The sequence below is a fragment of the Camelus ferus genome, chromosome 2 (genome assembly GCF_009834535.1).
Source record: "Camelus ferus isolate YT-003-E chromosome 2, BCGSAC_Cfer_1.0, whole genome shotgun sequence".
Lineage (NCBI taxonomy): Eukaryota > Metazoa > Chordata > Mammalia > Artiodactyla > Camelidae > Camelus > Camelus ferus.
Genome location: NC_045697.1, coordinates 45,248,248 through 45,261,617, shown reverse-complemented (window position 1 = coordinate 45,261,617; position 13,370 = coordinate 45,248,248).

Below are 13,370 nucleotides of genomic sequence, written 5' to 3'. Positions count from 1 at the left end.
CTTATTTTTCTGACCAGCTTATTCAGGTTCAACAGCAATGTAAGGGTCTGGGTAATAAGCGTAGTAATGATTTGAAATTGATATGAACTACAAGAGAAAGGCCAAAGGGAGGCTGAACAGCTGCACACCTTGGAAACGTTCAGGCTCCTCCGGGTGGCATATTATATGAGTCTCTGCGTGTGCTGAGGGGGTGGGGTGGGTATGAGGACAATATTTATCTTCAGTATACCCCGAGTATGAGGAAATTGGTTGCAGATGGCTCACAGCTGTGAGGAATACCTTTGTTTCATTTGAAACTTGTTATAAATCTGTTCCTTAAACTACCTGCTCTAATGACTTTTAATTTAGAGGATGTCGGGTAAGTCCCTGGATCTGACCCTCATGTATCATCATAAAAGTGGTGGGGTGGTTTGGCCGGGAAACCCCTGGGAGAGGCCCTGGATTTATCGAAGGACTGGGTTACCACGGGTGCTTTGGGGAGTTTGGCTACAGGCTTTTATTGATTATCAACATTGCAAAGAAGAAATCAATTTTTAGCAAGAGCGGAATTGAGGGAAAAAATCCCTCTTGGCTATAATATTTTTTAAAAAGAAGTTATGTTAAAATTATTCTTTTTTCTCTGAGAACATTTTGGAAAGTGGAATTATTACTCCATAAGTAAAGACAGTTTGGACTGAAATGAAAAAGATAACATTTTTTTTGTGGGTAAGCAGTTTAACTGGCTTTTCTCTAGAAGGGCAAGTCCGATTGACTCAATGTCCCCCCGTACATTTGTAGGGGGTGGGGGGGTGGGACGACTGGGGGAAATAAGCTGATGATAATCAAATGAGTTCTTTGATTTTATAAAATCCAAATTAATGGCTTTCATACCTGGAAAACAAAGCTTTTTTTCCAACCATGTTTTTGTATCATACAGCAAATTTTCATTAAATCCTATAAGGTGACTTTATACTTTAAAAAAAGAAAAAAATGTCTTTTGAGGGGGTAGTTAGGTTTATTTTATTTTTATTAATTAATTTTTTTAATGGAGGTACTTGGGGTTGAACCCAGAACCTTGTACATGCCAAGCACACACTCTGCCATTTGAGCCATACCCTCCCCAAGAAAAAACATGTCTCAAAAGTTGGGAGTTGCTATAATTTCTGTGTTACAAGTTTTTTTAACTATTGAAATTTCAAGAGTGCTTTTACATCAACTCTTTGGACGTCAAAAGCTTTGAACCTAGCATTTTCTTCTGACTCCTTGAAAGTTTCAAGAAGACTGTGCAGTGGGTTTGTGCACTCTGCAGCTGCCTCCCTTTCTTTCCATCACAGCCAGCAGATCAGGCTTCCTCAGAGAGCTGCCTGAGAAGCCGGTGGGCATCGGACCTCCCCGAGGAGTGACTCAGAATAGAGATCTAGATCTATAAAAACCCTCGGAACCGTTTACAAGTTTCCCTAGTACACACGAGCCATCCAAAGGAAAAATGAAACTCGTCTTAAAGAGTGACCCAAGAGTGGGACGCAGGAGGCCACAAGGTACCAAAGGACCTGAGCTCTCCCCTGGTATTTCTCATTCAAAGATTTTCTCCAACAATCCAATGCATCAAATTAGCAACAACTTTTTAAGAGCCATTGTCAAAATTCTGAATAAAATTTAGAAGTCTGGAGCAATGAAGAATACCTCTGTTTGCAATACAACGGTTTGCCAGGGGAGGAAAAATCTGTATTATGTTCCTAACTTCACTGGATGAGTACTTTAAGATATATCATCAGTTCAGCCCCTAAAATAGCCTCAAAAGACAGCAAAAGATGCTTGATTTTACCAAATAAATATTTTTCATAATAATCTAAAAATTTTCATTTCTGTTCTGTATATTTATTTATTTTGTAATCAGCTTTGCAGTTTTTATGGTAGAAGTTGGTTTCCAGAGACAAAATCCTTCAGTATATCATTGCAGTATAAGAAACAAAGGTTTTGGTTATTATGGCCCAACTGAGAATGACTGTCTGAGAACTGTTTAGCCATATTGGGGGGAAAGGTATTATCATCCATCAATTCAATTTAAGGTGTTAATACACGTTTTTATTTCTCTCTATTATGATGATTTTTAAAAATTGGCTACCTCGCTGCAGGAGAGATGCCTCAAATGTTTTAGCACAATATTTCTCAAATTGTAATGTGTCTATAAACCCCCCGGGGAACTGGTTAAAATGCAGATTCGGATTCAGGGTAGGGCCTTGACTTGGATGGGGCCTGAGATTCTGCGTTTCTAACAAGCTAACAAGATGGTGCTAATGTTACAAGTTTCAAATCTCTGGTACGTGGATTGGGGGAGTGGGGGAGACAAGTTCCTAAACAAAGGAAAAGGCACAGCAGAAAACACTGAGCACTTGACATCTTAGTGTCTGTCTAAAAATGTCTTAGAAATGAATAAAAATGTACAGCTAGAGCCATCATGGTAGTAAGCATATTTGGTTGAGGGATGTGTAAAGAATTATAGCAAAAGAGCACCAGATGGGAAGTCAAGGGAGCCTGGTTCTAACTTTAGCTCTGCCACCAATTATGTGAACTTGGGCGACTCAACCACACCATCTGGATCTTGGTTTCCTTATCTCTATAATGACGCAGCCACATCCTCAAGTAATTATAGCATCAGAAGCAACATGACTTGCACCTTCATGAAAGCATAACGTGCTGCGGACAAGTAAGATAAACAGGCATCTTCGTTTACTACTATTGTGTGCATTTTCTGAAAAGCAGACTACGTCTTTGCCTTTCAACAAGAATTCCACCTCTTTAAATTAATCCTGAAATACAATCAGAGGTGCATACAAAGAGAAGTAATCATAGCTTTGTTTATCATAATAAAAGTTCAGAAAAAATCTTAATGTCCAAAAATGTACTGAAACTACTAAATCAATTATGGTTCGTCCATGTGATGGCATGTCACACAATAATTTTTTTTTTAATTTTAAGGATATTGTGATAAGACACTATCTAATAGGTATATGGAAATATTCTGGAAGGAAATAGATCAGATTTAAATAAGGCTTTGTTCATCAGATTTTCTTTTGTGTGCATCTAATTGTTTGATAATCATAAATAAGTTTTTAAAGATTAATTCTCACTGGAGAATGAGAAAGTATCATAGATAATGTGTCATTTGCTCTCGCCCTCAAAAAGTTGAGTGAAATTATTTCTTAGGTCCTTTCCAGCTCTAAAATACAATTATTCTATGAATGGGCCCCCTTTTCTAACAAAGCACACCAAAAACCTGAAACAAACATCCAGATCTTCAGTTAAGAGTCAGAGTTTTTCTTTATATTGTTTTCAGTAAATGAAAAATCTCCTTACAAAGCCCATGTGATACTCACTGTCCTCACTGGCTCGACCTTCCATATATTAATCCTTCAGGAAGTAAATTTTACAATCCTATGTGGGTTCCAGAAGTGTCTCCGTTTTTTTCCTTTCTCAGTCTCATAATCACCTAAGTGTTGTTTGACGAATCAAATTTAAATATCGATCAAAAAGCAGAGCACGTATCAAGTGTTGAAATTTATAGAGTGCCACAAATTGCCGGCACTGGGGTATAGGACAAAATAATGTTACAAGTCGAGAGTGGGATGTATTTGAGGCTCTTACTTAGGCAGTAACCTATGAAGGCAAGACTGCAAGTCTTGGTGAAATGTTTTGCTGAATGTGTGACTGACAATGTAAATGAAACTGTGCAATAACAGACTTTGTTAGAAACAAGTGTATATTTTCTCAAAACCCCGTTGAACTTTTTAAATGCCTTATGACTAGAACAAAGTCCTACTATGCCTTCTGACTTAAAAAACATGTGAATCTATTATAACCTCTCTCTCCCTCTGACCTGCAGTGTGATGTCTGCAGTCACTGTTGCTTTGGGGCTGAATGGTGCAGTCTTGTTCATTCTCCTCAAGTCAGGTGCGCACTCAGAGTCTGCAATCACCACGCTACGGGGGTGCCGGGGGCCTCTTCAGCAGCTCTGCAAGACACTGTGGGTGAGTAGGTGGAGAAATCCCAAGTAAACTGATACAGTTAAAAATGTTTTAGTGCGTATGTCATTTAATGTGTGCCTATTAATTTTTCTATTTTCCCTTGGATAGAAAGAGGCCAAGTGGAAAGTTGGATGTGTGAATCTCAGACTTGTTTTAAAAAGCTTAGAAAATTACTGAGATGATTGATACCATTTGACTTGCTGATGTTAAAGAATTAGACTTCAATTTTCACTTTTCGGCCAGTTCAATCATTTGACTTGGCCTCAGAGGTGAAAAAGTTTAAAAACTCTCACAAAAAAGTCACTGAAGACTTTCCCACCATCACCTGGAGTCGTTATGTGCAGGGAGGGTGCACAGCCTCCCTGTGACCTGCACATAAGGCTTGGGACATCATTTTGCAACTTCCTTGCAAGTAACTTTACATCTATACTTCTTTAAAGTGATGACTTTACCATTTTTATAAAAATGATACACATTCATGATAAAAAAATTTTCTAGCAATAAAAGAAAGTACAAAAAAGGAAAACCACAGATGATCCCAAATCTTACCACCTAATAATAAACATTTTTAGTATTTGATGAATATTATTCTAGTTCTCTATACATAAACAGCTGACCCTTGAACACTGCAGGGGTGGGGTTGGGGTTGGGAGCACCAGCCCTCCACACAAAAATCCGTGTGTAACTTTATTCAGCCTCCATGTCTGTGGTTCCCCTGCATCTTGGGTTTTGCCTTCACAGGGTCAGCCAACTGCAAATTGTGTAACATCATGGATTTATACTATTGAAAAAAATCTGCATATAAGTGAATTTGCACAGTTCAAATTCATGTTGTTTAAGGGTCAACTGTATAAAATAAATGGAAAGAGAGAGAGAGAATAGAGAAAGGGCAAATGAGAGATCATACTGTACCATATTCATGAATTTAATTTGGGGTTGTCTTAGGATAAATCCCAATTTTTCTTTTTTTAAAGCTCAAGTCCTGTTCCCAAGTTGTCCCAAATACTACCACAGCTTCCTCTCCCACTCATCTGCCCCAGATCCTTCCTTTTAGAGAAAGTGCCTAGCACATTCTACTGAACAAGGCCCATGCTTTTCTGCCTTTTGAACATCACTCTTCCCCGGCTCTCCCCTGTGCCCTCCCCGCGCCCCGAAAAGAAGTGCCTTTCTCCTCCTCTGGTCTCTAAAACCTGCTAATGACAACATCTCTCTCTCTCTCTCTCTCTCTCTCTCTCTCTCTCTCTCTCTCTCTCTGTACTTGCTGTCTACTGCCTCTTACTGTTAGCTGTCCTTTTGTGACTTCATATTGTCTCTATGAGATTGTAATCTTCCTCAGAACAAGACCTGTGTGTTCCTTTTTTTTTTCTTTCTCTCCCCTGTTCACCAGAGCTTTCCACACAGCGCTGAGGGCCACATAAGCAAGTGCTTAATCGGCAGTTGCTGACTGAGAATTCCCAGACCATGCAGATGAAAGTCTGCATTTTGCAATCGTTGGGTGGCTGTGATTTGCTGCCTACATGCTTTGCAAGGCAGATGAAGGGTCTGGAGGTATCACAGAAGTGGTGAGGTGTCACTGGAGGATTCCCCAAGGTGAACTTCAGGACAGATGTTTAGAAAGGTCTCCCAGGGAGGCTGGGAGCTCAGGCGGGAATGACAGAAACGTGCCTAACAACCGCATGGGTAAATTACATCCCTGAATCGCTTTATACAAACTCTAATTTAAAAAGGATAAATAACCAAGTGTAACATTTTAGAAGGAAGCTAATGTATTGTGACACCTTGGATTTAAAAAGGAATGAAAGAGAGAAAACATTGCAAAGGCAAGAAATAAACAGGAGAAAATTGCCTGTTGAGAGAGCCGAAAATACATAGACGTTCCTCTGGGGGAAATACGGGCAAGGAGAGGACAGAGTGAAGGCGGACAAGAAGGTGTAATTTTTGTCTAGTTGAGTGTCACACATCCACTGATAAATCCTGCTTACATGAAAGGGAGCAAAACCTAGAGTGAGTGAGACCCCTAATTAAGACCATATGGGTGTGGGGAGGGTATAGCTCAGTAGTAGGGTGCAATGTTTAGCATGCATGAGGTCCTGGGTTCAATTCTCCAATACCTCCATTTAAGAAAGAAAGAAAAAGAAAGAAAGAAAGAGGGAAAGAAAGAGAAAGGAAGGAAGGAAGGAAGGAAGAGAGAGAGAGAGAGAGAGAGAAAGAAAGAAAGAAAGAAAGAAAGAAAGAAAGAAAGAAAGAAAGAAAGAAAGAAAGAAAGAAAGAAAGAAAGAGAAAGGAAGGAAGGAAAGAAAGAGAAAGGAAGGAAGGAAAGAAAGAGAAAGGAAGGAAGGAAGGAAGGAAGACCACAAGAAACCCGATTTTCAGGCTTTTCAGGGACCAAAGAATGACGAATATAAGACACTCTCAGGAGCCCATTTACGCTGCTAAATAATGCAAGGCTGTTCTGCTTTTTTCTGTGTGTGAAGATATATTTTGTTAAACATGGACAAGAAGAAAAATCAGGCTGATTTCTGAATCTTGGCTTCCAGATAACATCTTTTAAAATTTATAGCTATGTATGTTTTACATGCTTCTGAATATATTCGTGATTCAGCCAGACTCTGAGAGGAGAGGTAGCCTCTGAAATCAGAAGGCACGGTAGACACCCCTGCATTGCCCAAGCCCAGGCTGTTCTGCACCAGGGGCTCTGCCGCATCCCTTTAAGATGAGTCCCAGGAAAATGGTCCTTGTGTTCCTCTGGTTCTGCTTCTGGTTGAGAAAGGGGATAAAAGGAGGGGATGGCTAGCCTACCATCACAATCCCTATGATATCAGACGTGTATTCCGTCTACTTTGCCCAAGTATGTTATGGTCTCCTGTATGAAGCAAATTGTTTTCTAGCCAGAACAGGGAGGAAATAGATGACAACAGATTTGGATCAGACATGCTCGATTTGGGATCTTGACTTTGTGACTGGAGGAAGTCCTTCAGTCCCTCTGAACTTCAGTTTCCTCTTCAGTAAGACGGAAATGATAATAGCTGCCCCGTAGGGCTGCTGTCATACTAAGCGGCACCTGTGTCATAGACAAGCTTTGCACTGTCTGTTCCAACCTACCCAGGAGCCGAGGGGATCACAGCAGCCACACTGGAACTGTGTGACAGTAGCCCCACCCCCATTACTCAAGAGAAAGTAACTCATCCACACAAATCTTCCCACAGTCTTGGCGTAGCAGTAAGAAAACCTGGGATATCTAAGTTGGTTACTCGACCTGAGGAGATAAAAGCGGGTGGTGATATTTAGCCTTTTGCATGCCAAGCAGGAAAGGCTGCCCACAGAGGAAGAGAGAGAGATGAAAGGGATGAAAAACTAAAGTGGAAGGACACCTCCCCTGGGCTCCTGACAGCTGTCCAGTTCCTAGACCCCGCTCTTCACTGTATTCAGTAACTTCCTGACCTTGTATCCGTGAGTTAACTCACTGGACTCACATTGAATCCCCTTACACACTGAATAGTTGGAAACAGGTTTCTGTTACTTAGCAGTCAAAAGAGATTTGACTAAAATTATATCTTAATGCTCTCAGAACAGCACCTAACACACGATAAGTAGCTCTTTTGGTAACCACTTAATGTGCTTTGAGTGTGAAGTCCTCAGAAATCTTTAAGAAGCTTCTTAGGAAACCCTAAGAAAGAACTAACGCCTCATTTTTGCTGATTTGATGTGGGCTTGCCAAACCAGTTGGTGGAGCTATATCTTTGGGTGATAAAAATAAACAAGATAATAAAATCAAGTTTACAATGAGAAATGTTGACTCATCCAATTTGGGATTTATCCCTTCTTTGTTTTCCAAATTCATGTTTAGCCAAAGAGTATAAGCCAAATATAATAAGTGAATAATAAAATTAGCCAAAAATATTTTTGGTCTATGAAATTATATCAGATTCTCAAGATGCAGGCAATTATAGGACTTCCCTTCCAAGAACACATTCACTTTGTATAAAGTATACCATCCATTGTGCCTTAGGCATGAAAGGCATTACCTCACTCTCTCCAAGAGTTCCAAAAGGAATGTGGCAAGAGAATCCAGCAGACGATGAAGAAAGAAGACTTATCTTTTCTACTGATCTATTTTACTTATCCACTTTTGAATCTTAAGCAAATGAGAGCAGATGAATGGGGACTTTCCCCGACTCAATTTTATAAAAATTTTTTAAGCTCATACAACATACACAGTATTGGTGAGTATGTAAAAAGATCATGAGACGTTGCTTTCAAAGAGATTACAGCACAATAGGAGAGAGAAGACAGGTGTATGCATATAATAATTCTAAGAAGTCCACGGGAGTGCACAAGGGGAGTACGGAAGGGTGGAACGTGCTACCCCCAAAAGATGCCGCTTTGGTATGTTGATGGCTTTGAGCTAAAGGCACCTGAAAAACAGCAAATGCAGGGAGAGGCTTTCTCTGAACTTCCCTTGTCTGCCTAAACACAGATCCTCCAAAAGACACTCAGCTGTCACAGATCCCTGCTGGGGAGTCTCATCGACCAGGGAAGACTGACTCTCACCCCGGGAGCGGAGACTGGAAGTGACACCACAGCCAGACAAATGTCACAGCCATCACACTCGCATCTGTCCCTCTAGGAGCCCATTCATTTTACCTAAAAATCATGTATTCTCCCCTACGAGGCCTACATTCTCCCTCTGCTTCCCCTACTAAGATGGTGTTTAATCCTAAATTCTAAGCCACCTTGGGGATTTGCTCATGTTCCTCTGGGCATCCCATCATGTATACATGAGGTGTGTATGTTAGTAAACTCCTGCTCGTTTTTCTCTTGTTAACCTGTCTTTTATTACAGGGGTCTCAACCAAGAACTCAGAAGGGTAGAGGGAAAATCATTTTCCCTCCCCTACTGTACCGAAGTCTGCAGTAGCACAAAGCCGAGAGCCAGCAGGGTGAGGGCCTGAGGGAGTTTAAAGCCAAACATAGCCTGTAAGCTGGAGGTTTAACACAGGTAGTTTCTGAGGTAGGAATGGGAGGGGAAAGAGCATGAGAAACAGAACTGAGCTCAGAATACCCTGCTCCTTCTCCCTGGAACACCCTCTCTCGTCCCCTTTCCCATCCTAACCAGCTCCTACTTTAAGACTTGGCTCACATGTCTCCTTCAGAAAACATTTTATGACCAATTCCATCCACCTAAGTCCAGCTGAGGTACCCAGCTCTGTGCTTCTAACCAAAACAGCATTTATCCATCACATTACAATGGCTGTTGAATAGTCTGAGACCCCCATCAGACCAACACTTCTTAACATACTGATGTGGGTTAATCACTTCTCAGGTGTGACGCCAGTTTGTTACTGACAATCACTAAAATTCCAAACTTTACCCTTTTTTCCAACATTTTAGAGAATACTTCATGATCCCCACGATACCTTCCTTGTCACGTACGTTACGCCATGTTTACTTGGCTGGGAGAAATAATGTACCTGCCAGAGAATTTCGGCCATTGTTGTGAACTTCCAAGCCCCCATTTAAGCAACGGTCCTGATGTCGTGGAGCTTGGTGTGTCACACAATCTATCTGACTTCAGTGATGCTGTGACATTGACATCGTGGCAGGCAAGACGCTTTTTAGTGGCCTAGAAAATCGACCTATTCATGCTGGAATTTGGATAGTGATGTTCAAAATATTAGCAACCCACAGGGTGAGGGCAGTGGCCAGTCAACACACACCGGTACTGCAGAGCGTGGTCCTGGGGACTCTTCCCCCTCCTCCCCGACAAATGACGAACTTCATTTATTAGAATGAGTAGAAGTCTGAACAAACTGACAGTAACCAAAGGGGAAGGAGGTGGGGAGAGAGAAATTAGGAGTTTGGGATTAGCAGATACAAACTATTATATATAAAATAGATAAACAACAAGGTCCTATTGTATAGCACAGGGACCTATATTCAATATCCTGCAATAACCATAATGACGTGTGTGTGTGTGTGTGTGTGTGTATGTGTGTGTTTATATATATATATATATATATATATATATATATATATATATATATATATATCTGAATCACTATGCTGTGCATCAGAAACTAACACCACATTGTAAATCAACTATACTTCAATAAAAAAAAATGAATAAGTAGAAGTCTGGACAATCTCAGGAAAGAACCCAGAATAACCAGGGATGCAGGCGATATTTGAAAAAAGAGAACACTCAAATTTCATGGGTGTTGAGACCCTGGAGAGGATGGGGCTGTATTCCATGAGAAAAATGTAGCTCATAAGGTATTTCTAGCTGTTCCAAGAGAAAGGTTTCTCTTGCAAGTAAGACGGAAAAACACTGTACAAATTATATTCCTCTTGTATTCCACAATCCATTTGTGAATTATACGTCCTGGAGTAAAGAAAACTCTTGAGCTGTGTTTAGCCCAAGTGTTTAACAAACTAACTTCCCCGAGGGAATCCCTTGACCATGAAATGATTTCACTTTTGAAAGACACTAAGAGTCTATGCAATAGCATTTGGGAAATAGCATTCAAAATATTCTCTCCACATTTAGATAAACTCAGGGTGCTTAAGTTCTCATAGACAGCTCACTACTGACTTATACCAAGGCCTGATTTGTCCTGCTGCCATCATTTATCACATATTTTATTCCACAGGCTCAGGAGTCTTGGCCACTTGCTTGCTTGTGTCCAACACCCAGGAAAGTCCTCAAACATTAACCCCCAGAAAGTTCGTATCTTCGGTTTTGTGGACTGTCATGCCTTCCCAACCCTGCTGTTATAGCTTGAAAGCAGCCAACAGACACTCTGCATATGAATGAGATTGGCTGTGTTCCAGTAAAACTTTATTTACAAAAATAAGCCAAGGGCCAGATTTGTCCTGCGGTCTGCAGTTTGCCAAGCCCTGATCTAGGCTGAAAAAAATAGTAGCCTCCTCAGCCTCCCATCTTTGGGCCTGAGAAAGGTCTTTGCTCCATTTGTATCCTAGATCTCAGAGATAAGCTAACTTAAGCATTATAAATTAATTGAGATAAATTAACTGAACAAGGCCTTGTTACTATGCAAATCTACAAGGAGAAATGAAGGTGGGCTGTAGAGGGCAGGAAAATTCCGAGTGGCGACACAAACCTTGCACCAGAGAGCAGACTAGGAAAAACCTTTCCCCACGCTTCCCGAGATATTTAACGTCAGCCTCACTTCGGCTACTTCCATGAAACATTTGGAGACTAAAAGCCTAATGACAATTCTTTGGCTGAGACTCAAGTAGCTGCCACTTCAGTGACCCTGCTGTTTGCTACCATTTTTATTTGATAAGCAGAACGTTATACTTGGGACTAGATTTGAGGCACGATCATCAGTGATTCATGGTGTAGAGGCAAGAGGGCCCCATCTCCAGGCTGGCCTGTGTTCGGGCTTCTTTGGCAGAGGCATTGTAAATGTTTTCAATTAGGGGGAAAACAAAACCTCCAGAGAGTATGGCTTTAACCCAAATAAAACCTCCCCTTGAATATAATTTCTCTCTCTCTCTCTCTCAATCTGTAGATCTGTATGTGTGTGTGGGTGTGCGTGTGTGTGCAAAATGGTTGAGACAGCTGCATTGCACAGGTGGTATCCTAGGCAGTAAATAATACGGCTTTTATAGATGGCCTGAGACACAGAGTCTCCAAACAATTAATTTTACCACTACACGTTTGACCTAAGAGCACTTTTTATCACAGCAGGAATTCCTTATCAAATTCTCAGGTGCAGGTGCCCCATAAACACTTTGGAGGCATATGGACCTTGTGGCTGAGAAGGCTAGTAACTGGAGAAGGGAGGAAGGGGTGGCCTGGGAAGAAAGAGAAACATAAAACACTGACCCCAGCTGAAGAAGGCAAACCTGAGTAGTCAAGCTTGCCCTTCTGTGAAGGTTTGTGTAAACCTCACCCGGTCACAGTGTTGGAAAATTTGAAAAATTTAGAAGTCAGCCATCATGGGGGGAGATTTGCTTTGTTGTCAGAAGGCATGCAGAATCATATAACTGCATGTAACTATGTTTATATTTCAAAAGAATTGACAAAAATTACCACGTGGAGGACAGGGAAGTCATTCCGCTTGCAGATCAGGGCTAGGGAGTGTTCACCAACAAAGGTAACCAATGACAACATTTCATAAGAAAAAAATCTTATGACTAAAAAATATATATGTATTTTAAAATATCTTTAAATATTTATACATTTAAAGAAACAAAGATGTCCATCTGTCTCTGATACTAGTGACGATTAGTTTTATTTATTCACAAATTAATGTATTTTATCTGCTGAAAATGCAGTCCAGTTTTCTCTACTTGCATTAGCCAAAGATTTGCTCAACCCGGACACATAATCGGTAAATAAGGGATTCCACTAGAATTTATATTTCGGGGTGTTTTGTTGCTTGTTAGTTTGCTTTTCCATTCAGTGGCTCCTGGAGCATGACTTTTTTTGTTGTTAAAAACCGAAAACAAGGAGGAGAAAAAACTATTACAATTATTTTCGAGACTCATCCAAATCCTGGCACTTTTCCAAGTTCAACAAACGTTTTTGATGGGCTAACAGCCCCAAAAGACAGTGAGAAGAACAAATCACGACAGGGAAAGTGAAGGTGCACTTATCCACTGAGTGTCTGTGGTCTGGGAGCCTCTTCTGAGACAGAGATCCGTATTTTCTGGGAGAGAGGAGAGAGCTGGAGGGACAGGAAAAAGCATTAAATGAGGAAACCTGACATAACTACTTTTCTGAATCTGAGCCCATATGTAAGTTTCATGTAAAATCATAAATTTATAGATTTAAAAATTCCTTCTCTGCTTAAAAATGGTAAAGAGATTATGTTATATGCCTTTAACTCTCTTACTTAAAATCCTCCCTTTTTATTATATCTTTTATATCCCCTATGTCATTGTGAATAAAACGGTTTCCATTTCTTCCTGACTGGAGGATCTTGACTTTTGATGACTGAGGACCTGATCTCAGGGGAAGAATTAAGTGGTTGACGTGGGACACACACATCATGCACACATAACTAATCAGAAATAATTAGGGGCACAAAATCCCAAAGGCAGCCTTTAACCCATGTCTCTTTCTAGAAAAAGTTTAATTTTTCTTCAGAGTCTGAAATGCCTATTTCAAGCATGTACTATTTCAATATTTTCCTGAAAAGTCTGAAATGTTTGGCACCCTGTAAGCCTTCCAATGATTCCTTCTCTTTTGAAGGGCAATGCATAACAGACATTCTCTTTGTAAGGAATAACTGCCAAAAAGATAAAAATGACGTAGTATTTTTCCTTGGATTTAATTGGCACTTGAGCATCTGCCTTTTTCCCACAAATAATGTAGAATATATATTTAAGAGGGCCA